This window comes from Cetorhinus maximus, chromosome X, assembly GCF_964194155.1.
Source record: "Cetorhinus maximus chromosome X, sCetMax3.hap1.1, whole genome shotgun sequence".
In the NCBI taxonomy this organism is placed as follows: domain Eukaryota; kingdom Metazoa; phylum Chordata; class Chondrichthyes; order Lamniformes; family Cetorhinidae; genus Cetorhinus; species Cetorhinus maximus.
Genome location: NC_135917.1, coordinates 1254734 through 1282060, shown reverse-complemented (window position 1 = coordinate 1282060; position 27327 = coordinate 1254734). Strand labels below are relative to the sequence as shown.

Here is a 27327-nt window from a genome sequence, read left to right as displayed (position 1 = left end):
AGGAGAATTCTAAAAATTGAGGTGTTGTTGGACAGGGAATCAATGTAGATCAGAGAGCACGGGAGTGATGGGTGAACAGGACTTGGTGCAAGTCAGGATAAGTCACTGCTTAATACCTGACATCTCAAAGCTTGCAGTGCTCAGTTGAGAATGGACTACAAAACAGCCAGCACAAAAGGACTGGGCTGATAAGAAATAAGTAAAGAAACAGAACCTGGCACACAGGTGAAACAAATAAGAAACAACACAGGAAAAGAAGAATGCACCACAAGGTGGACCTGTCTCAAAATAAAAATTACACTTCAAAAGAAATCACTGTGGATTAAAGCTTCAGATTGTAGTAGTGTAGGAGCTGTATTAGGAGCTTTCCTCTGGCAAGATGATTAGCCTTGGTATTGCACTACTGAAAACTGTTTTTAATAAATTTTGTCCATTCATTGCGGTTAAATATTTCAAACACTTTGCCCTGTGGCATAACCCAGTGTGATCAGTATGACAGACTGCTCTTGCATGGATGTTCTGAGTAACAAGAAGGGATATTGATGAACAAACAGATTTGTCTCTTCATCCTGTGCGATTTGGCTACAAAATCACCGTCAGGGAAATGAGGAGCAAAAGCTTGAATCGGTAATTGTGGGGGTGACTTTCGGACTGGATGCTGAATAGGTCGGAGGTAAGTGACGTGCCCGTGATGTCTGCCCATTGTGGTGATTGAGTGGCCCGGACCATTTTCATATTCAGACCTCTTGAACATTTTCTTGGTGACAAAAAGACAAGTGCTGTGGTCTGGAGCCCCTTTTAAATACTGACACACTCCCAGGGATCCACCTTAAATATTTGCACACCTCCCACTCCCAGAGATCCCCTCTACATACTGACACACTGCCTGGATTCCCCACTAAATACAAACACACTCCCAGGGACCCTTGTAAATACTGACACATTCCTGGGAATTCTCTGTAAATAGGGACGCATTCCCACGGATTTCCTGTAAATACTGACACACTCCCATGGACTCCATGTAAATACTGACACACTCCCGGGACCCCTGTAAATACTGACACACACCTGGGACCCTAGTAAATACTGAAACACACCTGGGACCCCAGTAAATACTGACTCCCAAGGATCTCCTGTAAAAACTGACACACTCCCACGGACCCCATGTAAATGCTGACAAACTCCCATGGACTCCATGTAAATACTGACACATTCCTAGGACCCCTGCAAATACTGATGCACTCTCTAGGACTCCCTCTAAATACTGACACACTTGAGGGGAACTCTTATGAAATACTGACTCACTCCCAGGGAACCCCTCTAAATACTGATGCACTCCCACAGACCCCCTAAAGATACACACTCCCCATCCAACAAACATGTAGAAATTGAACCCCTCCCCAAAGGTATACAAACATTTTGTCATGATGCTTTACCCTTTTAGATGATAACTGTCCAGGGATCACTCTGCAACAATTGATAGCCTTGGGAAGTGGGCAAAACAGCCTCCAACCTTCCTGCCTTGTGGAATTTAGTCTAAAATACAAGCACATTGCTATTTTCTAATCAACAGCATTGAGGCTTTTCCGAAAGTTTCACTTCACACAAACTTTGATTTGTGGGTGGGAGTGGGGAGAGAAGGTAAAAATTCAGATATTTTAGAATTAATCACCACTGGAAGAGAGGAAGAAGTCGTCCCATTGAAATATTGATAATCATTAAGAACTGCTGAAATCTCCATGCAACAAGCTCGTCTCTGCCTCAGGGATGGTTCACAGATGGCAGGAGCTGATGCCTGCCCTAGGAAAAAAGGGCCATGGCAATGCTGCTTAGCAAGGTCTCCTGCATGCAACTTATCATTAAATTACATTACACTTGTTGTCAACGGTGTAAGAGGAGAAATGAAATGAAAACTGATGTTGATTAATGACAACCTAAAATAAAATATGAAAGATACCGAGAACGTCAAGTCTGGCAGTGATTTTCACCTTGACTTACCATCATGTGGAAGTTCCAGTCCATGCATTAAAAAACATTTAGTTGCTATTAAGGCTAATGCAAGGCCTGGGAGGTGGGGGTGGGGTGTCACGTTGTTTGGCCTGACTTCCCAGAATTAAAACTATCCCGCTTATCCCAGTTGTGATTTCCTAGGCATTTAGAACTGGGGCTGGGGTGGGGGGAATGGTGTCGCTGAGCATGGGAATAGTGGGGAAAGAGACGAGAGCCTTCCCCTTTAAGGAAACTATAGGCCAGTTAGCTTGACGTCTGTCGTGGGGAAGTTATTAGAATTGATTAAGGAGGTTATAGCTGGGAACTTAGAAGAGCTCAAGGCAATAGGGAAGAGTCAGCATGGTTTTATGAAAGGAAAAGCATGTTTAACTCCTTCAAAAAACACCAATAAATATTTAGTAGATAAAGGGGAGCCTATAGATGTACTGTACTTGGATTTCCAGAAGGTATTTGATAAGGTGCCACATCAAAGATTATTATGGAAAATAAAAGCGCATGGTGTAGGGGGTAACATATTAGCATGGATAGAAGATTGGCTGGCTGGCAGAAAGCACAGATTATGCATAAATGGGTCTTTTTCTGTTTGGCAGGATGTGACGAGTGGAATCCCACAGGGGTCTGTACTGGGGCTTCAACTTTTTACAATCTACATCAATGACTTAGATGAGGGGAGTGAAGACATGGTAGCTAAATTTGCAGATGGCACAAAGATAGGTAGGAAAGTATGTTGTGAAGAGGACATGAGGAGATTGCAGATGGACATAGATCGGTTGAGTGAGTGGGCAAAGATCTGGCAAATGGAGTTTAATGTGGGAAAAATGTGAAGTTGTTCGTTTTGGCAGGAAGGACAAAAAAGCAGAGTATTACTTAAATAGAGAATGACTGCAGAATTCTGAGGTGCAGAGGGATCTAGGTGTTCTAGTTCATGAGTCACAAATGTTAGTATGCAGGTACAGCAAGTAATTAAGAAAACTAATGGAATGCTATCCTTTATTATGAGAGGAACTGAACACAAAAGTAAGCATGTTATGCTTCAGTTATACAGGGCATTGGTGAGACCGCACCACGAATACTGTGTGTAGTTTTGGTCTCCCTATTTAAGGTAGGATGATTAGAAAATAGCAACATGCATTGGAGGTGGTTCAAAGGAGGTTTGCTAGATTGATACCTGGAATGAGTGGGTTGTCTTATGAGGATAGGTTGGACAGGCTGGGTTTGTTTCCACTGGAGTTTAGAAGAGTGAGGGGTAACTTGATTGAAGTATATAAGATCCTGAACGGCCTTGACAAGGCAGACATCGAAAGGATGTTGTGGGTGAGTCCAGAACTAATGGGCATTGTTTTAAGATTAGAGGTTGCCCTTTTAGGACAGAGATCAGGAGAATCTTTTTCTCTCAGAGGGTTGTGCAACTTTGGAACTCTCTGCCTCAGAAGGTAGTGGAGGCGGGGTGATTGAATATTTTTAAGGCAAAGATAGATAGATTCTTGTTAGGCAAGGGAATCAAAGGTTATCGGGGTTAGATGGGAATGTGGAAATCAAGACACAAGAAGATCAGCCATGATCTTATTGAATGGTGGAGCAGGCTCGAGGGGCTGAATGGTCTACTCCTGTTTCTATTTCTTATGTAAGGCTGTTTCACAGATTGCAGCAAAGCATGGCAGTAAATTGTTTATACTGGTGGATTGCAAATCAGTTACTATGGATGTAAAATTCTCATCCTCGCGTTCAAATCCACTAACACCTCCAACCCCCATCGCCTCGCTCCTTCCTAACTCTTTAACCTCCTCCAGCCCTACAACCCTCTGAGATCTTTGCACACTGCCAATTCTGGACTCTTATCCATCTCTTATTTCCATCGCTTCACTATTGACAGCCGTACCTTCAGCTGCCTGGACTCTACGCTCTAGAATTCTCTCCCTAAACCTCTCTACCCCTCTCTCTCTCTCTCTCCTCCTTTAAGACACCCCTTAAACCAATCTCTTTGACCAAGCTTTCAGTCACCAGTCCTAATATCTTTTTATGTGGCCCAGTGTCAATTTTTGTCTGATTTACAGTCCTGAGAAGAGACTTGGGACAGGTGCTATAATAATGTTTTGTAGCGCAGTGGGTAGCATCCCTGCCTCTGAGCCAGAAGCTCTGAGTTCAAGTCTCACCCCAGGACTTAATGGCCAAGGAAGGTGCATTCATAACGTGGCCAAACAGGTTGATTAGCAATTTGCAAATCCTTCCAACACACACCAATGACAGGCAGTAACAGCCAAAGAGATTCCTGATCAGCCATATGATGGAAAGAAAGTTGGAGCCTTGATCATCACTATCCGTTGCTCCGGGCTACAACATGCATGTAAGAGTGCATGTTGTCACAGCAATTCGGACTCAGTGATCTGTAACACACCACCTTGCACTGGGCAATGCAATCTTGAGGAACAACAGCTTATCTTCTGATTTGGCACTTTACAGCCTTCTGGACTCAACATTGAGTTCAACAACTTCAGACCATGAACTCTGTCCTCCATTTTATCATTTTTTTCTCCTAGTGCTAGTCTGTATCTCCTTCTCATGCTTACTTTCAGACAGCACTGACCTTTATTTTGCATTTAACACCTAATCTGGACCAGTGCTTTAGTCCTTTACTACTACTATTCCCACTCTCTTTGCCTTTTGTTCCATTATATCTTTGCAATGAATCACCCCTGCCCTCTAACCTATCCCTGACCTTCACTTTTTGCTCCACCTGACCCTCCCCCCTTTTCAACAGCATAAAACCCATCACCTTCCTGCCTCTATTCAGTTCTGAAGAAGAGTTATACAGGCTCGAAACATTAACTCTGTTTCCAACTCCACAGATGCTACCAGGCCTGCTGAATTTTCCAGCACTTTTTGTTTTTATTTCAGAAATCTCCAGCATCTGCAGTATTTTACTTTTATCTGACCACTTGGAGTTTTGGCCAAGAAATTAACAGGAAGGGGGTTACAAAACAGAGGCAAACATGACAGAAGAAACCAACGTGTTGATGATTCGCTCACAAGGCAAGATGTTCATCGCTAGTCATCCGGGCAGATGCTGGTGAATTACTGATCTTGTGCTTCCTTTAGAAGCAAAGTGCAATCTCATCATCTCCAGTCTAATACCTTGCACTGCCTTTCAATTATTTATCTGCATGGCCAAATTGGCCTGCAAGTCACAGCTTCCCATTTCCACCACAGTTATTGACAAAAGAAATCCAGCGTGAAGAAAGAATCTATTGTTTTCCACACTGGGACAGAGCTACTCCCCTAGTAGCAAGTCCAAAATCATTCCTGTCTAACAGGTGGCGTTGCATTCGTAGTCAGAGCTGGCGTTTTGTACAGAAAGCCATTAACAATGAACCAAGGAGAAAAGATCCTTGTTTGTAAAGGTTGTGCTATAGATAGCTCCTTCCGTGTGTAAATTACAGAGGGAGGCAGTTTTCTTTGGTAATTAAGGATAATGACAGGATGTCACTCTGTGACATTGACATACTGCATTGAGAATCCACAGAGCGTTGCTTTCTTTAGCATCTCTCTTTCCCCCTTCCACCCTCCTCAATTTACTGGGTTACAGTTCCACAGCTGCCATCTGCCATCCTGTTCCTCAATTAAGTAGCCAGCATTCGTACATGGGTCTTAACAGTGATTTTTGGCAGGGTATTAAGCCATGGGGGCCGCTGCAGCTGAAAGTAATTCTGTCCTTTTCTAACACCCACAAGTGTGCAGTTTTCAGCCACAGATCCCTGTTTGTCTCCTCCTAGCCACTAACAACAACAACAACTTGCATTTATATAGCACACTTAACATAGTAAACTCTCCCAAGACATTTAACTAGAGCTTTATCAAATGAAAGCTGACACCGAGTCACAGAAGGAGATATGAGGCCAGGTGATGAAAAGCTTGGTCAAAGATACAGGTTTTAAGTTTAATGGACAGAGAGAGAGGTGGGGAAGTTTAGGGAAGGAATTCCAGAGCTTAGGGCTGAGGCAGCTGAAGGCACATCCACCAATGGGAGAGTGATTAAAATCAGGATGTGCAAGAGGCCAGAATTGGAGGACACAGAGATCTCAGAGGTTGTAGGGCTGGAGGAGATTACAGAGATAGGGAGGGCTGAAGTCATGAAGGGATTTGAAAACAAGGATGAGAATTTTAAAATTGAGGCGTTGCTTAACTGGAAGCCAATGTAGGTCAGTGGGCACAAGGTTGATAGGTATTCAGAGCTTGGGGTGAGTTAGGACAGGGGTAGCAAAGTTTTGGATGATCTCAGGTTTACGGAGGATGGAAGATGGGAGGGTAGCCCATGCGTTGGAATAGTTAAATCCAGAGATGACAAAGGTATGGATGAGGGTTTCAGTAAACGAGGGGCTGAGACAGGGGTGGAACAGCAATATTGTGAAGGCAAATTGTTGCTCTCCTATTACCACCCTGTCTAAGATCAGTTGACATAACACAGCTGAGAGATTGAAGCCGAGACCTTCCTGTTTTTAAATGGCATAATACCACACTGAGCAGAACATTTACCACAGCCTCATTAGGGAGAGTTCCATAGCTTATTTTCAATAAAAGGTCACTGAGAACATTAATCTTTGAAATTTTTTTCCCTCAAATTCCCAATTTTTTTTTTGCCTGTTAGGTAGCTTAATAACATTGTGGTCAATGAAAAAGATGTAACGTACTGGATCTTAACGATTGCTCTTACAATTGAAAGACCTTGTTATCAGCAAATGATAGTTAACTCTGAATTTGATTTTTCATGTACAAGAAACAGTGTTCCAGGACACAAGCAGAGTCTGGGAGATTGCCATAAACAGGAGATGTCATGTACAAAGATGCACACCATTTTAAGACTGATAGACAAATGTTCAGCTGCTGGTCCTCCAGCTTCTTCTTTGGTGTTGCTTCAGCCACAGTTTAGTCAAAAATGATTGGGGTAGTTACAGACAACATGCAAAGCCCTGGTTTAACTCGACTCAAATAGAAAGTCCTACTTCCCCTCAACACAAATACAAGACCCTGGTTCCGCTTGACTCAAATAGAAGACCCTGCTTCCCCTCCACTCAAATACGAGGCCCTGATTCACTTCGACTCAAATATGAGGCCCTGGTTCACCTCGACTCAAATATGAGGCCCTGATTCACCTTGACTCAAATAGGAGGCCCTGATTCACCTCAACTCAAATATGAGGCCCTGGTTCACCTCGACTCAAATAGGAGGCACTGATTCACATCGACCCAAATACGAGGCCCTGATTCACCTCGACCCAAATACAAGGCACTGATTCACCTCGACTCAAATGCAAGGCACTGGTTCACCTCGACCCAAATACGAGGCACTGATTCACCTCGACTCAAATACGAGGCCCTGATTCACCTCGACCCAAATACGAGGCCCTGATTCACCTCGACCCAAATACAAGGCCCTGATTCACCTCGACTCAAATACGAGGCCCTGATTCACCTCGACCCAAATACGAGGCCCTGATTCACCTCGACCCAAATACGAGGCCCTGATTCACCTCGACCCAAATACAAGGCCCTGATTCACCTCGACCCAAATACAAGGCCCTGATTCACCTCAACCCAAATACGAGGCCCTGATTCCTTTGACTCAAATAGAAGACCCTGGTTCCCCTCAACTCAAAAAAGAGGCCCAGGCTCCCCTCGGCTCAAATAGGAGGCCCTGATTCCCTTTGGTTCAAATACAAGGCCCCAGTTCACCTTGACTCAAATACAAGGCACTGGTTCACCTCGACTCAAATATGAGGCCCTGATTCACCTCAACTCAAATATGAGGCCCTGATTCCCTTTGGTTCAAATATGAGGCCCCAGTTCACCTCGACTCAAATATGAGGCCCTGATTCACCTCAACTCAAATAGGAGGCACTGATTCACCTCAACTCAAATACGAGGCCCTGATTCACCTCAACTCAAATAGGAGGCACTGGTTCACCTCGACTCAAATATGAGGCCCTGGTTCACCTCGACTCAAATATGAGGCACTGATTCACCTCGACCCAAATACGAGGCCCTGATTCACCTCAACTCAAATAGGAGGCACTGGTTTACCTCGACTCAAATACGAGGCCCTGATTCACCTCGACTCAAATATGAGGTCCTGATTCACCTCGACCCAAATACGAGGCCCTGATTCACCTCGACGCAAATACAAGGCCCTGGTTCACCTCGACTCAAATATGAGGCACTGGTTCACCTCGACTCAAATACGAGGCCCTGATTCACCTCGACCCAAATACGAGACCCTGGTTCACCTCGACCCAAATACGAGGCCCTGATTCACCTCGACTCAAATAGGAGGCCCTGGTTCACCTCGACTCAAATACGAGGCTGTTATATTTTGTTGTGTGATCTGTAAATATCCATAAATAGCTAGGAACTATTGCGGCATCTTCCAGGGGGCCACATTTCACAGCTGCACTAGAGACTGAGGTGATGTGTACATAACTTGTTCAATCTGATTCTTCTTTTGAACCAGACAGTATGGCAAAATTAAACATCGAGTTTCTGATCTTTACAAACCTAAAGTGTGATGATTAACAACATCTGAAAACCAAAAGACAACAAGAGCACATAGCGTGGTGGCAGCAAGTGTCTGTCAGTAAACCTAAAGCATTTTAAAATTAATTTAGTGCTGATTTGGAAAATCAAACCACATTAGCGCCAGAAGAGAAACATAGTGAATTGGGCAAAGATGAAAAATGAAACATCGACTGGTACAGCTACAGGCCACAATGAATTGGGAAGCTAATGTCGTAGAGGCATTTGCAAAGTTTAAACAAAAGTGCAGGCTGAAATTCAGTAGTTTTTTTAAAAGGCACTAGCAATGAACAAAGGGTCAGCTATGTCCTTCGTGGGCAGGGGATATAGGATTGAATTTATTTAACAGCTGGGAGCTTATTGAAGAGACAGCAAAGACTCAGGCAAAGTTTTTGAAAAATTCAACACCCATCTCCAGCCAAAATCAATCAGATCTATCAGTAGGAACTTCAAGGCCTCAGACAGGAATTAGGCAAGCCGATTGATAACTGTCACAAGATTTAAAAATGCAGCTAGAAAATGCAAGATTAAAGACACAGATGAAAGGCTTATAGATCAACTAATTTGGGATTCTGCACACCAAAATAGGTGGGAAAGTAAGTTGCAATGAAGAAATAAGAAACTTACAAATGGATATGGACAGGTTAGGTGAATGGACCAAAATTTGGCAGAAGGAGTTTAACGTGGATAAGTGTGAGGTTAACCATTTTGGTTGGAAGAATAAAAAGGCGACTTATTATTTAAATGGAGAGAAACTTCGGAATGGTTCAGTGCAGAGGGATCTGGGTGTCCTCATGCATGAATCACTGAAAGCAAGTATGCAGGTACAGCAGGTAATAAGGAAGGCAAATGGAATTTTGGCATTTATTGCTAAAGGAATAGAGTATAAAAATAGGGAAGTGTTGTTGCAACTGTACAAGGCATTGGTGATACTGCACCTGGAGTACTGTGCACAGTTTTGGTCTCCTTACTTGAGGAAGGATGTAGTTGCATTGGAGGCGGTTCAGAGGAGGTTCACTAGATTGATTCCAGAGATGCGGGGCTTGTCTTGAGGAGAGATTGAACAATTTAGGCCTATACTCGCTAGAGTTTAGAAGGATGAGAGGAGATCTAATTGAGGTATATAAGATGCTAAAGGGGATAGACAAAGTAGATGTGGAGCGGTTGTTTCCCCTTGTGGGGCATTCTAGAATGAGAGGCCATAGTTTTAGGCTAAGGGGTGGCAGATTTAAATCAGAGATGAGGAGGAATTACTTTTCTCAAAGGGTCGTGAATCTGTGGAATTCACTACCTCAGAGTGCAGTGGATGCCGGAACGCTGAATAATTTTAAGGAGGAGATAGACAGATTTTTAATTAGTAATGGGGTGAAAGGTTATGGGGAGAGAGCGGGAAATTGGAGTTGAGGCCGAAATGAGATCAGCCATGATCGTATTGAATGGCAGGGCGGGCTCAAGGGGCTGAATTGCCTACTCCTGCTCCTAGTTCTTATGTTCTTATGTTCTTAAGTACAGAAAGCGCTAATCAGGAAGGAGCAGCTCACAATATTGCGGGTTGTAGACAATGCCAGAGCGCCTGAAGCCATGAAAAGAACCAGGAAAGCTATCAAGTTAAACGCAGATAAATGCAGAGCAAAAGTGACAGAATGCCCATTCTTCAGAATGGTGTGCACACCTGATGGAATTAAGCCAAGCCCTGAGAGAATCATGGCTATCTCTGGGATGGAAGCCCCAAGAGGTACGAGTGTGTTTAGATGTTTCCTTGGCTGAACCCAGTGCATGAGCTACTTCACACCGCATATGTCAGAGCACACAGCAAACCTGCAGGATCTGATGAAAGTACCAGTAGTCAGAGTCACACAAGAGGAGTTTCAACAAACTTAAAAGGCAATGTGTCAGGAGACAAGTCTGTCATATACAACAAAGAAGCCTGTCACTCTGCAAGCAGATGCTTCTACAAAAGAACTGGGAGTGGCCCTGGTATAAGAGGGAAAACCAATGGCATTCACATCCAAAGCTCTAACCTCAGCTGAGAGCAGGTATGCCAACATAGAAAGAGAGTTTTTGGCAGTTGCGTATGGATGTGAGAAGCTCCATACTTATCTCTATGGGAGAAAGTTCATAGTAGAGAGTGATTATCGTCCACTGGAGCAGATCTACAAGAATCACGGCGTAAAGCACCAGCAAGACTACAGAGGTTACTCGAGGCTTCAGAGTTACGATTTCACTTTGAAAGTACAAGCCAGGGAGAGAAATGGGGCTGGCAGATATCCTATCTTGGTCGTCACCACAGGAGAAACAAGAGATAGAAGATCTAGGTTTTAAGATCCATCACCTAGTGAATGTAACACACTGAAACGGAGTCAAATTAGAGATCAGACCAGCAAAGATGAGGAATTACAGATGGTCTCTCAGCAAGTGATCAAGGGTTGGCCCGATAAGATACACAGCCAGCAATACGACAGTATTGGGTCTACCAGAGCTGACCTCTCACTGGAAGATGGTGTTCTGCTAGCTGGATTCAGAATAGTCATACCCAAAACAATGCAGGAAGAACTTCTCCAAAAGATACATGAAGGCCACATGGGAATGGAGAAAAGTAAGCTCAAAGCCAGATCAGCTGTGTACTGGAGGAATATATAAAGACATTGAAAATATGGTGTCCACAAGCAACGTATGCCAGAAGTACAGAAACACACAGGAGAAAGGGGAGATATTAGTTACTCAAGTGCCGCCCAGACCATGGCATACTGTGGGAGCTGATTTATTCACAGACAATCAAGAATGATTTCTCAGAGTCGCAGGCTACTACTCAAAGTCTCCTTTTATCTGGAAGATGAAAGACTTGAGAGCCAGAACAATCATCTCAGCAGTACGAGTTCTGTTTGCTGAGCAAGGGGTTCCTGAAAGATTAGTAAGTGACAAAGGCACCCAGTTCATATCCAGGGAAGTTAAGGAATTTACTGAACAGTATGGGTTCAACATCACCTCATCGCCACATTATCCTCGAGCAGACAGGTTTATAGAAAGACACATCCAGACGGTCAAAAGAACCCCAGAGAAATGCCAAAAGACAAAGGGAGACCCAAACCTTGCCTTATCGTCACTCCGATCCACACCTCCCAAGGCTGACATGAAATCACCTGCAGAGCTGCTGAACAGAAGGAAATACAAGATGACTCTGTCTAGCAAAATACTTCCTCCAAATGACCAGGAGGAAGTGAGACAACAACTCACTGAAGCACAGGAAAGAGGAGGTCAGCACTTCAACAAACATGCTAAATCCCTGCCAGAGCTGTTGAAAGGACAAATTGTACATGACAGAATCCAATCATGAAAACCTGGAGCCCAGAAAAAGTTGTTGCTGAAGCCAAGACACCAAGGTCACACATAATTGAGACCCAAACTGATAAGCAAATGAGGAGAAACAAAGTCCATGTTCAACCTACACCAGAGCTGGAAAAACAGAAAAGACCAGCAACAACATTAGAGACATCACTATCCAGGGAGACAACATTAACAACATCACCAGAAAATGAGACCACATTAGCAACAGCAGGCACGGTTCCTGCAACACCAGAGACAACATGCACAACATTGTCTGTGCAGAGCGCCAACTCACCACTAAGAACAATGAATGCCAAATCTACAAGATAGAGACACAACATCTTACCGCCTAAGCGATACCATGATTAATATTTTCAAAAAGAATACATGCTACAAAAGACTCTAAGAAGGGGTTCAGTTTATTTCTAAAAGTCAATTGATAATCTTTAGTTTGTAGATGTTAATGACTGGAACAGCTACATTGATAGGGGCATTACATTTTAAAGAAAGAGGAATGTTATATATTGTTGTATTATCTGTAAATATCTATAAATAGCTAGGAACTACTTAGCTAGGAACTAATGTGTTATGTGTAAGTGTTTCGGGGGCCACATTTTCACAGCTGCACTAGAGACTAAAGTGATATGTGTGTATAACCAGTTCAATCTAATGCTTCTTTTGAACCGTTCAGCATAGGAAAATTAAACATTGAGTTTCTGATCTTTACAAACCTAAAGTGTGATGATTAACAACATCTGTGAACCAAAAGACAACAAGAACACACAGCACCCTTGACTCAAAATACAAGACCCTGGTTCATCTTGACTCAAATACAAGGCCCTGGTTGTGACATTTCCTTTTTAATGCATTTCGCTCAGCCTTTTTTCCATTTGGAAATGTGATTCGAAACCAAATATATGAAGTGCATTGAGTATTGTGAGGGTTAATTGGTAAGTAAATTGAATGTAATGAAGGAAGTGAAATGACACTTCAGATGATTAATGATGACTTATGGGAAATTAATAAAGTGATGATATTGCTCTCATTGACCTACACAGTCCTTTATTCTACTGAGACACTTTCTTCTTCAGTGCCCTCCAGTCCAGGAAGCCACTTAACTATATCAGGCACAAGCTAGCAAGAAAGCCCATTCACAACTCCTTCAGTGGCTTAGCAGGTAACTGTACTGCTTGGCGTGGTACCCAGCCAAAAAGAACAAAAAGCTCCAAGTTCCATCCCTGCTCTTTGTTGAGTTAGTTGTTCTCAGCCAGGGCTGCACTTGAGGTTGTTTGATGGATCTCAGTTACCTCAAGGCTGAGGAGAATGAAGAATCAGCCAGGACTGTTGCGCATAGAGGTGCACTGGACTAGTCCCAGTTGGGGATGTCCTACTCAGTTCTGCTCCATGCCTTAACCAGCGGAGTCATTGCAGGTCTTGAGATTTTGGGTCTGTGTTGTTAGCAAACTAACCTTTTTGGATCCAGTACGAGCAATTTGCAATATAACATGTGTTGACCTTGGCATGCTTTGGGGGGGTGGTACAGGTGACTTAGGACCTATGATCCCCAAAGCTCACCGCCATTGGGGTTTTCCTCACTTCATGTCCTGGTCCAGGATTCTCTTAAGGTTAACTTGCAGGTTGAGTCGGTAGTTAGGAAGGCAAATGCAATGTTGGCATTTATTTCAAGAGGACTAGAATATAAAAGCAAGGATGTGCTGCTGAGGCTTTATAAGGCTCTGGTCAGACCACATTTAGAATATTGTGAGCAATTTTGGGCCCCGTATCTCAGGAAGGATGTGCTGGCCCTGGAGAGGGTCCAGAGGAGGTTCACGAGAACGATCCCAGGAATGAAAGGCTTAACATATGAGGAACGTTTGAGGACTCTAGGTCTATACTCGATGGAGTTTAGAAGGATGAGGGGGGATCTGATTGAAACTTACAGAATACTGAAAGGCCTGGATAGAGTGGATGTGGGGAAGATGTTTCCATTAGTAGGAGAGACTTGGACCCGAGGACACAGCTTCAGAGTAAAGGGAAGACCTTTTAGAACAGAGATGAGGAGAAACTTCTTTAGCCAGAGAGTGGTGAATCTATGGAATTCATTGCCACAGAAGGCTGTGGAGGCCAGGTCATTGAGTGTATTTAAGACCGAGATAGATAGGTTCTTGATTGGTAAGGGGATCAAAGGTTACGGGGAGAAGGCAGGAGAATGGGATTGAGAAACTTATCAGCCATGATTGAATGGTGGAGCAGACTCGATGGGCTGAATGGCCTAATTTCTGCTCCTATGTCTTATGGTCTTATGTCTGGATCTGTTGTAGACTAACTGATGGAGATTGTTCACAATAATTAGTTAACAATTCCATTATCATTGTATTGTGACTTCTAGGATGATTGAAGGCAAACTAGATGATCCATGGTCTTTTCATCTTGAAATCCCTATGTTCCCATGTTCCTATGTCACTCCAATATGCTAAAGGGGCATGACCAAGTTGAACAAGTGCTCCTGCAATGTACTGAAAGGCGAGTAGACTGGGGCTCTTTTCTCTAGAAAAGAGAAGGCTCAGGGGTGACCTAATAAAATTATGAAGGGATTTGATAAGGTAAATACATAGAAGATATTTCCACCTGTGGGAAGAACAAAACTTGGGGCCATAAATATAAGATGGTCACCAATAAATCCAATAGGGGAATTCAGGAGAAAATTCTCTATCCAGAGGGTGATGAGAATGCGGGACTCACTCCCACATTGGTTGAGGTGAATGGTATAGATGCATTTAAGGGATAGACCCATGAAGGAGAAAGGAATAGAAGGATATGGTGATGGGAGTGAGATGAAGTAGGGGGTGGGAGAAGGCTCACGTAGAGCATAAACACCAGCATTGACCAGTTGGGCCGAAAGATCTGTTTCTGTGCTGTAAACTTAAGTGAGTACAGCGTCTTCAGGCCTGAGAAACAAGGAATAAGTTTTTTTTTTTGTTTTTTTTTGTAAAAATATACTTTATTCATAAAAAATCTTCAATCACATTCAAAACCATTTCAAAAACAACATTACAAGGGTACAATCCAGGTTAAACTTTTACAAAATGTATCACCAGGTGCATCAGTACAAACAATATTACAATCATTTACAGCCTTTCATTTTGATCTGTACAGCCCGAGGGGCTCTAAACAGTTCCCAGTCTCTCGGTGCGCTGTGGTAGAAAGGTCTTAGACAGCGACCCTTCCCCATTGCGCCTTTGCGGCAGCTGCCCCAAGCTTTAGTGCGTCCCTCAGCACGTAGTCCTGGACTTTGGATTGTGCCAGTCCGCAACAATCGGTCGGGGACAACTCTTTGTGCTGGAAGACCAACAAGTTTCGGGCAGACCAAAGCGCGTCTTTCACCGAGTTGATGATCCTCCAGCTGCAGTCGATGTTTGTCTCGGTGTGTGTCCCTGGGAACAGCCCGTAGAGCACAGAGTCCTGTGTCACAGAACTGCTCGGGATGAACCTCGACAGCAACCACTGCATCTCTCTCCAGACTTTCTTTGCAAAGGCACAATCCACAAGGAGGTGAACAACGGTCTCTTCCCCACCACAGCCACCTCGAGGGCAACGTGCAGAGGGGGTGAGACTCCTGGCGTGTAGGAAGGATCTGACGGGGAGGGCCTTTCTCACCACCAGCCAAGCTACGTCTTGGTGCTTGTTGGAAAGTTCTGGCGATGAGGCATTCTGCCAAATGACTTTGACAGTCTGCTCGGGGAACCATCCCACAGGGTCCACCCTCTCCTTTTCCCTCAGGGCCTCTAGGACGTTACGTGCTGACCACTGCCTGATGGACTTGTGGTCAAAGGTGTTTTTCTGCATAAATTTTTCCACCAGGGACAGGTGGTACGGCACGGTCCAACTACTTGGAGCGTTCCGCGGCAGCGTGGCCAGACCCATCCTTCGCAACACCGGGGACAGGTAGAACCTCAGCACGTAGTGACACTTGGTGTTTGCGTACTGAGGGTCTACGCACCGCTTGATGCAGCCACACACAAAGGTGGCCATCAGTATGAGGGCGATGTTGGGCACGTTTTTTCCCCCTTTATCTAGAGGCTTGTACATCGCGTCCCTGCAGACACGATCCATTTTCGACCTCCAGATAAAGCGGAAGATGGCTCGAGTGATCGCCATCGCGCAGGAGTGTGGAATGGGCCAGACCTGCGCCACGTACAGCAACAGCGAGAGTACCTCACACCTGATGACCAGGTTCTTACCCGCAATGGAGAGGGAGCGTCGCTCCCACATGCCCAGTTTCCTTTTCACCATAGCCACTCGCTCCTTCCAGTTTCTAACGCATGCCCCGGTCCCTCCGAACCATATCCCCAGCACCCTCAGGCCGTCAGCCCTGACAGTGAAGGGGACAAAGGATCGGTCAGCCCAGTTCCCAAAGAACATGGCCTCGCTCTTCCCACGATTTACCTTGGCTCCCGAGGCCAGTTCGAACTGGTCGCAGACGTGCATCAGTCTGCGCACCGACAGCGGATCCGAGCAGAAAACGGCGACGTCGTCCATGTACAGGGAGGCTTTTACCTGAGTGCCTCCACTGCCTGGGATCGTCACTCCTCTTATGCCCGGATCCTTCCTGATGGACTCGGCAAAGGGTTCTATGCAGCACACGAAAAGGACAGGCGAGAGAGGACAGCCCTGCCTGACTCCAGATTTAATCGGAAAGCTATCTGTTTCCCACCCATTGATTGAGACTGCGCTACTGATGTTAGTGTAGAGCAGTTGGATCCAATTTCGAATTCCCTCCCCAAAGCCCATTTTGGAGAGCACATCCCCCATGTAGGTGTGCGATATTCTGTCAAAGGCCTTCTCCTGATCCAAGCTGATGAGGCAGGTATCCACACCCCTGTCCTGTACATAGGCAATCGTATCCCTGAGCAGCGCCAGGCTGTCAGAGATCTTCCTGCCTGGCACAGAGCAGGTCTGGTCAGGGTGAATCACCAATTCCAGAGCGGATTTGACCCGGTTGGCGATGACCTTGGACAGAATCTTATAGTCCACATTCAACAGTGAAATGGGTCGCCAATTTCTAATTTCCTCCCTTTCCCCCTTGTGCTTGTAGATGAGGGTGATGATGCCTTTCCTCATGGATTCTGACATGCTGCCGGCCAGGAGCATACTCTCATACACTTCTAGCAGGTCTGGGCCGATCAAGTCCCACAGAGCCGAATACAACTCCGCCGGCAAGCCGTCGCTTCCGGGGGTTTTACTCTTCTCGAAGGACTCGAGGGCCTTAGTCAGTTCATCAGGAGTTAGCGGTTTGTCCAGGCTCTCCCGCGTACTGTGGTCTAAGACCTCCGTGATAGAGGACAGGAAGGACTGGGAGGCCGTGCTGTCCGTGGGCTTCACGTCATACAGTCCGGCATAAAAGGATTTGCTGATCCTCAGAATGTCGGACCGTGATGACTTTACTGAGCCGTCTTCTTCCTTCAGGCTGCTGATCACAGAGCGCTCTCTGTGTACCTTTTGGAAGAAGAAACGTGAGCACGTCTCATCCTGCTCCACGGAGCGGACCCTGGAACGGAAGATGATCTTGGAGGCCTCCGAGGCAAAGTGCGAGGCTTGCTGGCCCTTCACCTCTTGGAGCTCCTCCTTGACATCGACCCCCATCGACTGCAGCCGGAGCAGATTCTGCATCTTTTTCTGGAGTCGGGACATTTCCCTCTGTTCCTTTCTAGCTTTCTGGGTGCCTTTGCGGATGAAAAACCTCTTGATGCTTCCCTTGATCACTTCCCACCAGTGTGTCAGGGACTCAAAGAGGGGTTTCACGGTTCTCCAACCTTTGTAATCCCTCTTGAGCTCCTCAATGTTCTCTGGGGTCAGCAGTTGCACATTTAGCTTCCATGCCCCCCTGCCCACCCTCAGGTCCTGCTCCAAGTGGCAGTCCGCCAGTAGGAGGCAGTGGTCAGAGAAGAACACCGGCTTGACCTCGGTGGATCTGACTGTGAATGCACGGGACACAAACAGGAAGTCTATCCTGGAACGAATGGACCCGTCTGGCCGCGACCAGGTGTATCTACGCTGCGCTCCGTCTGCAGGGTTGCTGAAGACGTCGTGCAGCTTGGCATCCTTAACTGTTTCCATCAGGGATCTGGACGTAGCGTCCAATCTGCTTCCGGCCCTGCCGGATCGTCCAGCCGCATCGATGATGCAGTTGAAGTCCCCGCCCAGAATGACCGGCCTGGAGGTCGCCAGCAGCAGTGGGAGCTGCTGAAAAACCTCCAGCCGCTCAGCCCCTTGTGCCGGGCCATACACGTTAATTAACCGGAGTGGAGCGTTCTTGTACATTACGTCTGCTACGAGGAGTCGCCCGCCCACCACCTCCTTGACCTCGGAGACGGTGAAGTTGCCTCCCCGCAGCAGAATACCCAGGCCGGAGGAACGAGAGTCGTTTCCGCCCGACCAGATCGATGGCCCGTGGGACCACCATCGTGACCATTGCCTGTAGGAGCTGAGGTGCGGTATCGCACACTCCTGCAGAAACAACAGGTCAGCTTTGACCTTGGCTAGGTAGTCCAAGGTCGCAACACATCGCGTAGTAGATTTAATGCTACGCACATTTATGGATACAATCTTTAAACCCATTTTAAAGCATTTATTCTCCTACCAAACCCACTGTCTCTGAGAGTCCCAGACCTTTAGTCTGCTCCTTCATACCCGTAGTGAGCTCAAATTCCTTCACTTTGGATGGGCTGAGGTAGATCTCCTTGGCCGTGTTCTGCTCCGGTGGCATCTGGAGGTTCACGTAGAGAGCGGGTTTTGAGATGACCTTTGCTGGAGAAGCTTCTCCAAAACTCACCCCCTCTGGGGTGTTGCTGTTCCCGGCTTCCTGGAGCTGGGGTGCGATGATTGCCTCACTGCTCCCAGATTCCAGGGGCTGTGGTGCACTGGCCTCCTCAGGTTGCAGGCAAAGTTGGGGTGCGCTGGTCTCCTTGTTGTCTCCAATTTTCTGGAGCTCGGGTGTCTCGTCCTCCAACGCCCTGGAGCTTTGCCGCCTCTTCTGTCGGTGCCGCTCTGGCACTTCATCATCCGAAGAGCTGCTGCCCTTGTCATCCGTGTCGGATGGGAGACGCCTCTTGCCGCTTCTCTGGGAAACGCCTTAAGTTATTTAACTCGCAGAATTTCTTCAGATTATTCCTTTTTAGTGGGTTTTCATAGACAAACTATTGTATATATATTCCTCTCCCTCATATTCAATGTGACTATTTTCTTTTTTATGTCAAACAATCCTTCCTTAAAGCTTTGGTCTAGTTCAAAAATCACAAAGGTAAATGAATCAGGGTTAGAGTTAGCGTGCAAGCATGTGTGGCGACATTCATAGAATTAGATGTTTGCCAATAGCTCAGTACAACGGAAGCCTTTCTTATTAGGCTAGACATGTCCATTCAGAGTAGAAGCGCAGCCTGGTATGTGGGTATGGTTGAAGAGATGGTTCAAGGAGGTGTGAGGGACCCTCATGCCCCTTTCAAGATCTCTTGCCTGGCGACAGGTTTCATTGTAGTTTTAGTCTCACCCAGGCTACAGCTGGGAGGCTTCCAGGGGCCATTTTGGTGCAGTGTGAAACGCTTTTAAAAGAGATTGTCAGCAATATTTTTCTCTGTGTGTCTTCGCTTCCCTCTCTCCCTGTTTGATTCTGAAATTGCTGCGTTCCATCCTGCGTACTGTCGTTGACTGATTTAGGTCCGTCTTGCCCGCATCATTGGATTGATGCTCATGGCACTTTGTCATGCGTCAATTTATCTGTGCTGGAACCAAAGCTCACATCATCATACGGCTTCTTGCGCTTCAATACTTCGATTAAACCCCACAACAAAGGAAAGTGGAACGCATTGTGACACCAGACATGGGGTAGGGGGAAGGGAGGCGGTGCGGAACTCTCGCTCTGTAATTAAAAATGATTATCAATCAAAGTTTTTAAATTAATCTTTGTTCCCAAGTGCTTTGTTAATTGTCAAGCAGAATGAATATTTGGTATATACTAGTCAGTACATTTTCCCGTTTAGACCCTGACATGTTTTAGATTTTCTCCCAACTTCGTTGCTTCACTATGGATAAATAATGGAACCACAGCGAATTCTCAAGTATGTTGAAGCAAGAGGATAAAGATCCCCCCCCACCTCTAACATTTATCCTGATTCTTGCTGGTGTATAGTGACAAGTACACCATCCCCCTTGTACCTCAGCCACTGGCCATTCTCCATAGTAAGTGCCAGCAGGCTTATTGACAGCCCAAACCTGTCCTTGCTGAACATCCACATGTTTCAATTAGAGGCCACTGGGCAATGATCAGGTACAGGAACCCTGGGTGATTTTACATCCCCCCTCTCCCCACCACCATCCAACCCAGGGGCACTGAGGCCAATCGTGGTACCTTAACACCACCCCTGGCCGATGCTACTTACCTACAAGGTTGTATTCATGTTATTAGGAGAATCTACTCAATCCCAAAATGAGTGTGAAGTGGGGCCGCTTGAGGAAACCCCTTTGTAATGGGTTCACATGGGCACATAGATTGCCTTGCCAGGAATGGGCACCCCTCCTACTTTTCCAGGCCAGCCAGCTACTGCCAGTGTTTCTGCAGTCTTTGGTGGGGGCACCATGGATATGCTATCACACCCACACCAGGGGAAGCCTGATCTTGCAGGCCCTGTTCCCTAATTCTGCAAATGGCCCAGTCAATAGCAGACACGCTTCTGACAATCACTGCACGGCTGCCACTGCCCCATTGGGACCAGTAACGAGCCAACAACATCAACAACTATCATTTATATAACACCTTTGACATAGTACATCCCAGCTGCCTCACTAAAGTGATTAGCAAACAAAATTTGTCACTGAGCCACATATGGAGATTTTAGGATGGGTGATCAAAAGTTTGGTCAAAGAGATTGTTTTAAGGAATGTCTTAAAGGAGGACAGAGAGGTTTAGGGGGGGAATTCCAGAGCTTAGGGTCCAGGCAGCTGAAGGCATGATCGCCAATGATGGAACAATGGAAATCTGGGATGCTCAAGAGGCCAAAAATGGAGGATTGCAGAAATCTCAGAGAGTTATAGGGCTGGAGGAGATTACAGAGATAGGGAGGGGGCAGGCCATGGAGGAATTTGAAAATAAGGGCGAGAATTATAAATTTAAGATGTTGCTGGACTGGGAGCCAATGTGGGTCAGTGAGCACAGGAGTTAATAGGTGATGGACCAGGGGATCAGAATTGGGCCCTTCCTGCACCATAAGCTTCAGTTCCAACCTGGGCAATGTATCTACTGGTAAACCATGAGATCCTTTTGCTCACATTTAATATTCTCTTACATTTGGCTCTGTAGCTGCTGAAACAGTTATTCCTGCACTTTCCTAATAAATAGCTGTTTGGGCATTTTGAACATCAAGTTCTACTTTAAATGCTTTAAAAGTAATCTACAGAGCAATACATTTCCACCCACATACTTTGGGACAGCTGGGCAGTACATTAGGCACATTATTCACAGCAGAGGTGCTGTGTCTAGACTCCAGTGCATTTATTACCACTTCATTCATAGAGCTTAAAATAAATGTACAGAAGCAACAAATAACATTTTATAACTAATTACTGTAATTGTGCTTCAGTCGCAGGTGATTTTCATCTGCTTTTCTGCACAGTGTGCACAATCTTCTTCTTTTCAGGCAGTCCCTCGGGATCAAGGATGACTTGCTTCCACTCTGGTTCGATGGGTTCTGAAATGGCTGATAAATCCAATGCGTGATCTGTGGACTCTGCCACATATGGGGCAAGTGGTGCTTAGAGGGCTGGGTAGATGGGTTGTTTGGAGATTTGTGCGCTCCCTCTGATGCTTCGACTTTTCCTCTCTGTGTTCCTGACAAAGTCTCTCAATCTGTTTGCTGCCTTCCTGGATAAGCCTTCTCCATTTTGGTTGGTCACAAGCCAGGGTCTCCCATGAGACAGCAGGTACATTTGACCTCTTCAGGGATGCTTTGAGGGCATCCCTAATATGTTTCCTCTGTCCTCCTGGGAGTTCCGAGTAGAGGAGTTGATTCAGAATTCTGGTGTCAGGCATATGAACAACGTGTCCTGCCCAGCGGAGCTGGGTTTGAATGATTAGTGCCTCAATGCTGGTCAAGCTGACTTGGGAGAGGACACTGCTATTGGACTGTCTTTCCACTGGATTTGAAAGATCTTGTGGAGGCACTACTCGTGGTACTTCTCCAGTGCTTTGAGGTACCTGCTGGAATTAAAAGGGCCTACTCAGAAAGCCTCCAGCTTTAAAGGAGAGAATTTGTTTGGCAAAAACTTTTTGGAGGAGGAGGTGAACTAGAAGAGCTTTGCATCATTACCAGCCCAATGATGGGCCAGTCACATGGCGATGGGTATCGCACACTCATTTCCCCCTTTCCTTGCCAACCTTCATTGGTTCCCTGTCCTCCAGCATATCAACTTTAAAATCTTCACCCCCCGCCCTCAATGACCTAGCTCCATGCCACATCTTAGTTCTTCGGCAGTCCCATGTACCAACAGGTATCCTCTGCTCCTCCAACCTATGTTGTTTTTCTGGATTTTTTTTCATTCATTCATGGAATGCGAGAGTTGCTGGCAAGGCCAGTATTTATTGCCCATTCCTAATTGCCTTTGGGAAGGGTGTGATGAATTGCTTTCTTGAATTGCTGCAGTCTATGTGGTGTAGGTACACCCACAGTGCTATTAGGGAGGGAATTCCAGGATTTTGATCCAGTGAAGGAACAGTGGTACAGTTCCAAGTCAGGATGAGGTGTGAATTGGGGAGGGGAACATGCAGGTGGTGGTGTTCCCATGCATCTGCTGTCCTTGTCCTTCAAGGCTGTAGAGGTTGTGGGTTTGGAAGGTGCTGTCAAAGGAGACTTTGTGAGTTGCTGTAGACAGGGCATATTGTAAATGGTACACACTGCTGCCACTGTGCGTCATTAGTGGAGGAAGTGAATGTTTAAGATAGTGAGTGGGGTGCCAATCAAGCAGGCTGTTTTTTGATTTAGTCATAGGGAAAAAGAAAGTGGCAATTACATAGGATCTCATCACGTCTCTCAGAAATGTGGCAACGTGATTCACATACAATGAATTATTTTGAAGTGCAGCGGCTGCTTTTTTTAGGCAGATGTGGCAGTCAGCAATGAGATGAATGAGCAATCAATCTACCTTTTGGGGATGTTGGCTGAGGGAGGAAGCTTGGCCAGGACTCCGGGAGAATGACTCTTCTCCACATAGTACTGTGGGATCCTTGGATTGTAGATCATTCAGCACGGAAGGAAGCCAATTGGCCCATCACAACTATCTATGCCAATCCCATTCCCTGCTCTTTGCCTGTATTTTTTAATACTTTGCTCTTTCTCAAGGGTTTCTTCAATTCTTGCTTAAATGCTGTGACAGATTTGGCTTCAACAACATTAATCATGATATACTCTGGTAATCCTTTGTGTGAAAACATACTTTTCAACCTCCTTTTTAAGCTTTGAGTATCAGCCCTTGGTTTGCGGCCCCTTATTACAGGCTGGGAGTGCACAATTTGAAAATATATCCTGGGACCTCAGAAGTGGAATCCTTGCCCCCATGTAATTATAATTCGGGAATTAGGCGATCTTTCAGGATGTTGCTGTCATGGTGCAATGAGCTAAAACACTGCTCTTACACCTCTGGGATGTGAGATCCAGTCACTTTTGACAGAGAGGATAAAAGTCTCTCCCCATCAGCTCACTGAGGTCCTAAGTGAAATGGAACCAGACAGCCTCATTCGCAGCCCAGGTCCCAAGAGGTCTGAGTTCACAGAACAGGGTTGCCCATAATTTGGCACAAAATGGGTAACCTCATCACAGCAGCTGCACAGGAGGCCGGTGTGGAAATGGCTGCTCTACTGAGTTTTTCCAAAAATGCTTGGGACACAATTTCATTTAGCCCTTTGACAGTGCCAAGTGTCTTTTGTCTAGAACTCAAAGACATTTTTCTTAGATATTTCTGGTGAAATTGTATTCTGATCAGGATGAGGGTGACACTCCTGACTTTTCCTTTTTTGTACCTGATGTCTGGATCAAACACTCCAAGGGCAGATACAGAATGTGTTAAATATAAATCACAAGGATGCCTGCTCATTGGATATATTTTTTCCTATTTGCTATGCCCCAGTGGGAACCTGAATTTTGTAGAGGGATGTCAACAGGCCAGTTGAACAAGAGATGTTTTATGCCCACTCATTGCTATGCACATACCCACATCTACATATAGAGGTGCAATATTTTGCTTTGGTAGAGAATTTGTGCTTGCAGAGACTGCTGCGGAAACAACCAATCACAGTAAGTTTGCTTCCAGTGGTATTACATCAAAGTACATATGCAAGAGTGATCAACAGCCAGCATAGTCAGATTGGTTACAGCGCCAAGACACCAACCATATTTCAAGGCATCAGTGTACCCACCTTGTGACAACTGTGGGGGACTGTCTTCAAAGGCTTGTGTAATAAATGATCTATTGTGTCATTCACTTGGAAGCCTTCAAGTAAATGGACACAGCGCCCTGCAGTGAATGCATGGCCATTGAATTTTATGTGAAGTAGATGCATCTTCTCAAATAGTTGCCAAATTCAACAGGTTGTGACTAACAGTAACAACCATTCTTTCTTCATTCAGGAAAATATTGTGGATAATTGCCAAGAAATGCAGGCCACAGAAGGAATTCATACTGCAGGGGATGGAGACATGGGGAGGGCCTTCACCCATAGGTAGTTTGTGCTGATTAATTGCTACTGGTTAAAGATGAGAAAAGGTTCCACTTTCTTTACAGGCTCATACCTCAAGGAGACCATTCCACAAGCCTCACAGCAAGGAAAACATGGAAAACAACAAGTTCATTATGTTTCTCATTCTTCTCATCTCCACTGAAGCTAGAAGTGCAAAAGAGAGAGACAGAGAGAAGGGGGTGAACCAAAGTCAGAATTTCGACAACTTGCCCTGCCAGTAGAAACTGGCCTGCTCCATCATGAATCCTGTCATTTGTACTCACCAGCCGAAAGAGGTTAACATGAGGTGATACAGATAGGCTTGATGACTGTTGAGCATTCAGACTCTGATCTTAAGAGTCCTGCCAAGGAAAAGATGAATAGTATCAGAGCATCAGAGCCACATGAAGGCAATGCAGACTGTCTGAAAATCTTTGGGAGATGGTGGGGTTAGCAGCAGAATCCAATGCCATCCTTTGTTGTGCTTTCTAAGAGAGTTTCTTTAAAATTCAGAGAATCTTGAAATGAGTGGCAGCTCCAGGAACATTGCCACATGTCCCTTAGATCAGAGACTTGTTGACACTAAGTCCATGGATCAATTGAGGAAAGATCTTCAGGAGCTAGATGCCCTGATGGCTTGGTATCTGAATTTCAGGCCTTTTGATTCTAACTTAAGAATGAGGCAAGGTGACAAAATCAAATAATGATGGCCACAGTGGGTAGCTCAGAGAGAAAGGCTGCAGAATGCCTCACACAAAGGTGATTTAGTGAGACTGTAGCTTCCTTGAACATGATCTCCTTTCTGCATATTGACTCATGGTTATACAGAAAATGGATACCTTTCACTTTAGGCTGCAGAGAATTTGAGCAGCCTTGAATTGTTGGCTCGATAATGGAAAGAGTGCTGATTACAAATGCACAGAGGATGGGACTTTAAGATGTCATTCTGCTGGGTCACCAAGGAAGAGTCATTGCTTTGATGCTTGCATTTAGTCTCCTCTGCCAGACTAAAAGCCCAGATTATCTGTCATTTGAGGTGCCCTCTGACAAGTGCAAAATTATTGTTGGAGCTGATGTCTTTCAGACTACACAACACTTCAGCCAACATCATTAAAAACAGATCACCTGGTCATTTATCTCATTGTTGTTTGTGGGAGTTTGCTACGCAAATTGGCTGCTACATTTCCTACAATGTGACAGTGACAACATGTCAAAAAATATGTCATTGGTTGTAAAGCACTTTAGGGTGCCCTAAAGTCATAAAAGGCACTATATAAATGTAAGTATTTCTTATGGAGATCATTTTGACTTTGGGCAATAGTGTGGACCTGCCAGCAGCCTCTCCTTATCCACATCTTTTAATTTCCAGGTCTATTGACTTCAATGAGATACATAACGAGTGGCAGAATCAATGTCACTCGTTTTACACTATCACTCAAGGTCAAAATTACACTGAATATTCTTAAGATGTATGATGTAACAGTGCAAATGTGTTAGCCAGATGTTAATGAAAGAAGATTACCTGTGAAGTATGTAAGAATCCAACTACAGATGAGAAATCAGAACAGCTCAAAGAGAGATTGAACTGTTTCAATAAAGCAGGAGATAACTTTCCATATTTAGTGCTCCTTGCATGCTGCGTACTGGAGTTTCCACATTGTATGGAATGCTAAAGATAGAAATTTACCCTGGTTAACCTGCTATTTGGTCAATGGGGTCATATTGTCTTCACAGGGACTGTTTCAGTGGACAGAACATTGTGGGAAGTGGCAGCCCAAATTCCTGGTCTGAAACTCTGTGCTGGAAGTACAAATTCATAAATTCACCCTGCATTTTGCTGGTATTGCAGCTATAGAGATAACACAAGCATACCAATATTACTTTGTAATGACATAGAATTACATAGGATACACAGCACAGAGACAGGCCATTTGGTCCAAGAGTTCTTGCCAGTGTTTAGCCTCCACTCCACCAATGTCCCATCTTTTCTCATCTAAATCTACCATCATAACCTTCTATTCCCTTCTCTCTCATTTGCTTGTCGAGCTTCCCCTTAAATGCATCAATACTGGGCTAGACCTTAAGGTCTTCAAAAGTGTTGTGAGTTAAATAGCAAAGTTGTGCTGCACTGAGATTAGCTGCTGGCTGTGACGGTTTAGTTAATGGAGTTGGCTTATGTAGGAAGGCTCCCGAGTCACTTTAGGCATCATAGTACACACTGCTAGTCAGAACCTGTCAATCTTCATCCATCAGCTTTGGAAATCCTTTTTTTTTTGCTGTAACTTTCTCTCTCCTGGAGGTGCTGACTTAATAGAAGGTGATTTTAACCTATTCTGCCCATTGGGAAACTGATGGGATTGGGTGCATTGTTGATTATACTCTGCATAGATCTTGTGGAGTTGATGGTACCTGGAGGTTGCACCATATCTGGATGGGACAGGCTGGATGGACCAGTTGGCCTTTTCAACAACAACTTGCTTTTAATAGCGCCTTTATCAGAGCAAAACGTCCAAGATGTTTTATGAAACAAAATTTACTTAAGGAGGTATTAGGGCAGGTGACCAAAAAGTTTAAGTCAAAGAGGTAAGTTTTAAGGAAAGTTGTCGTTTTTGGGTATGTTGCAGGTAAAATCTAATATTGTCGTCAAAAAGAAACGTCAACCTGGAAAAT

At 45.1% G+C, this 27327-nt stretch overlaps 1 protein-coding gene across 3 annotated transcripts in view; it reads right to left on the bottom strand.

Moving 5' to 3' along the window:
* cdk4 (cyclin dependent kinase 4) overlaps positions 1–27327 on the bottom strand; it is a 162513-nt gene that overhangs the window by 47494 nt on the left and 87692 nt on the right. The window contains exon 1 of one of the 3 annotated variants that reach the window (XM_078534471.1): positions 11662–11791. The exons of 1 other annotated variant lie outside the window; for it this stretch is intronic. The gene's annotated coding sequence lies outside the window, so the exon portion shown is untranslated. Of the gene's footprint in view, positions 1–11661; positions 11792–27327 lie in introns of those variants that run through there. One more of the 3 variants, XM_078534470.1, reaches the window with a different exon arrangement.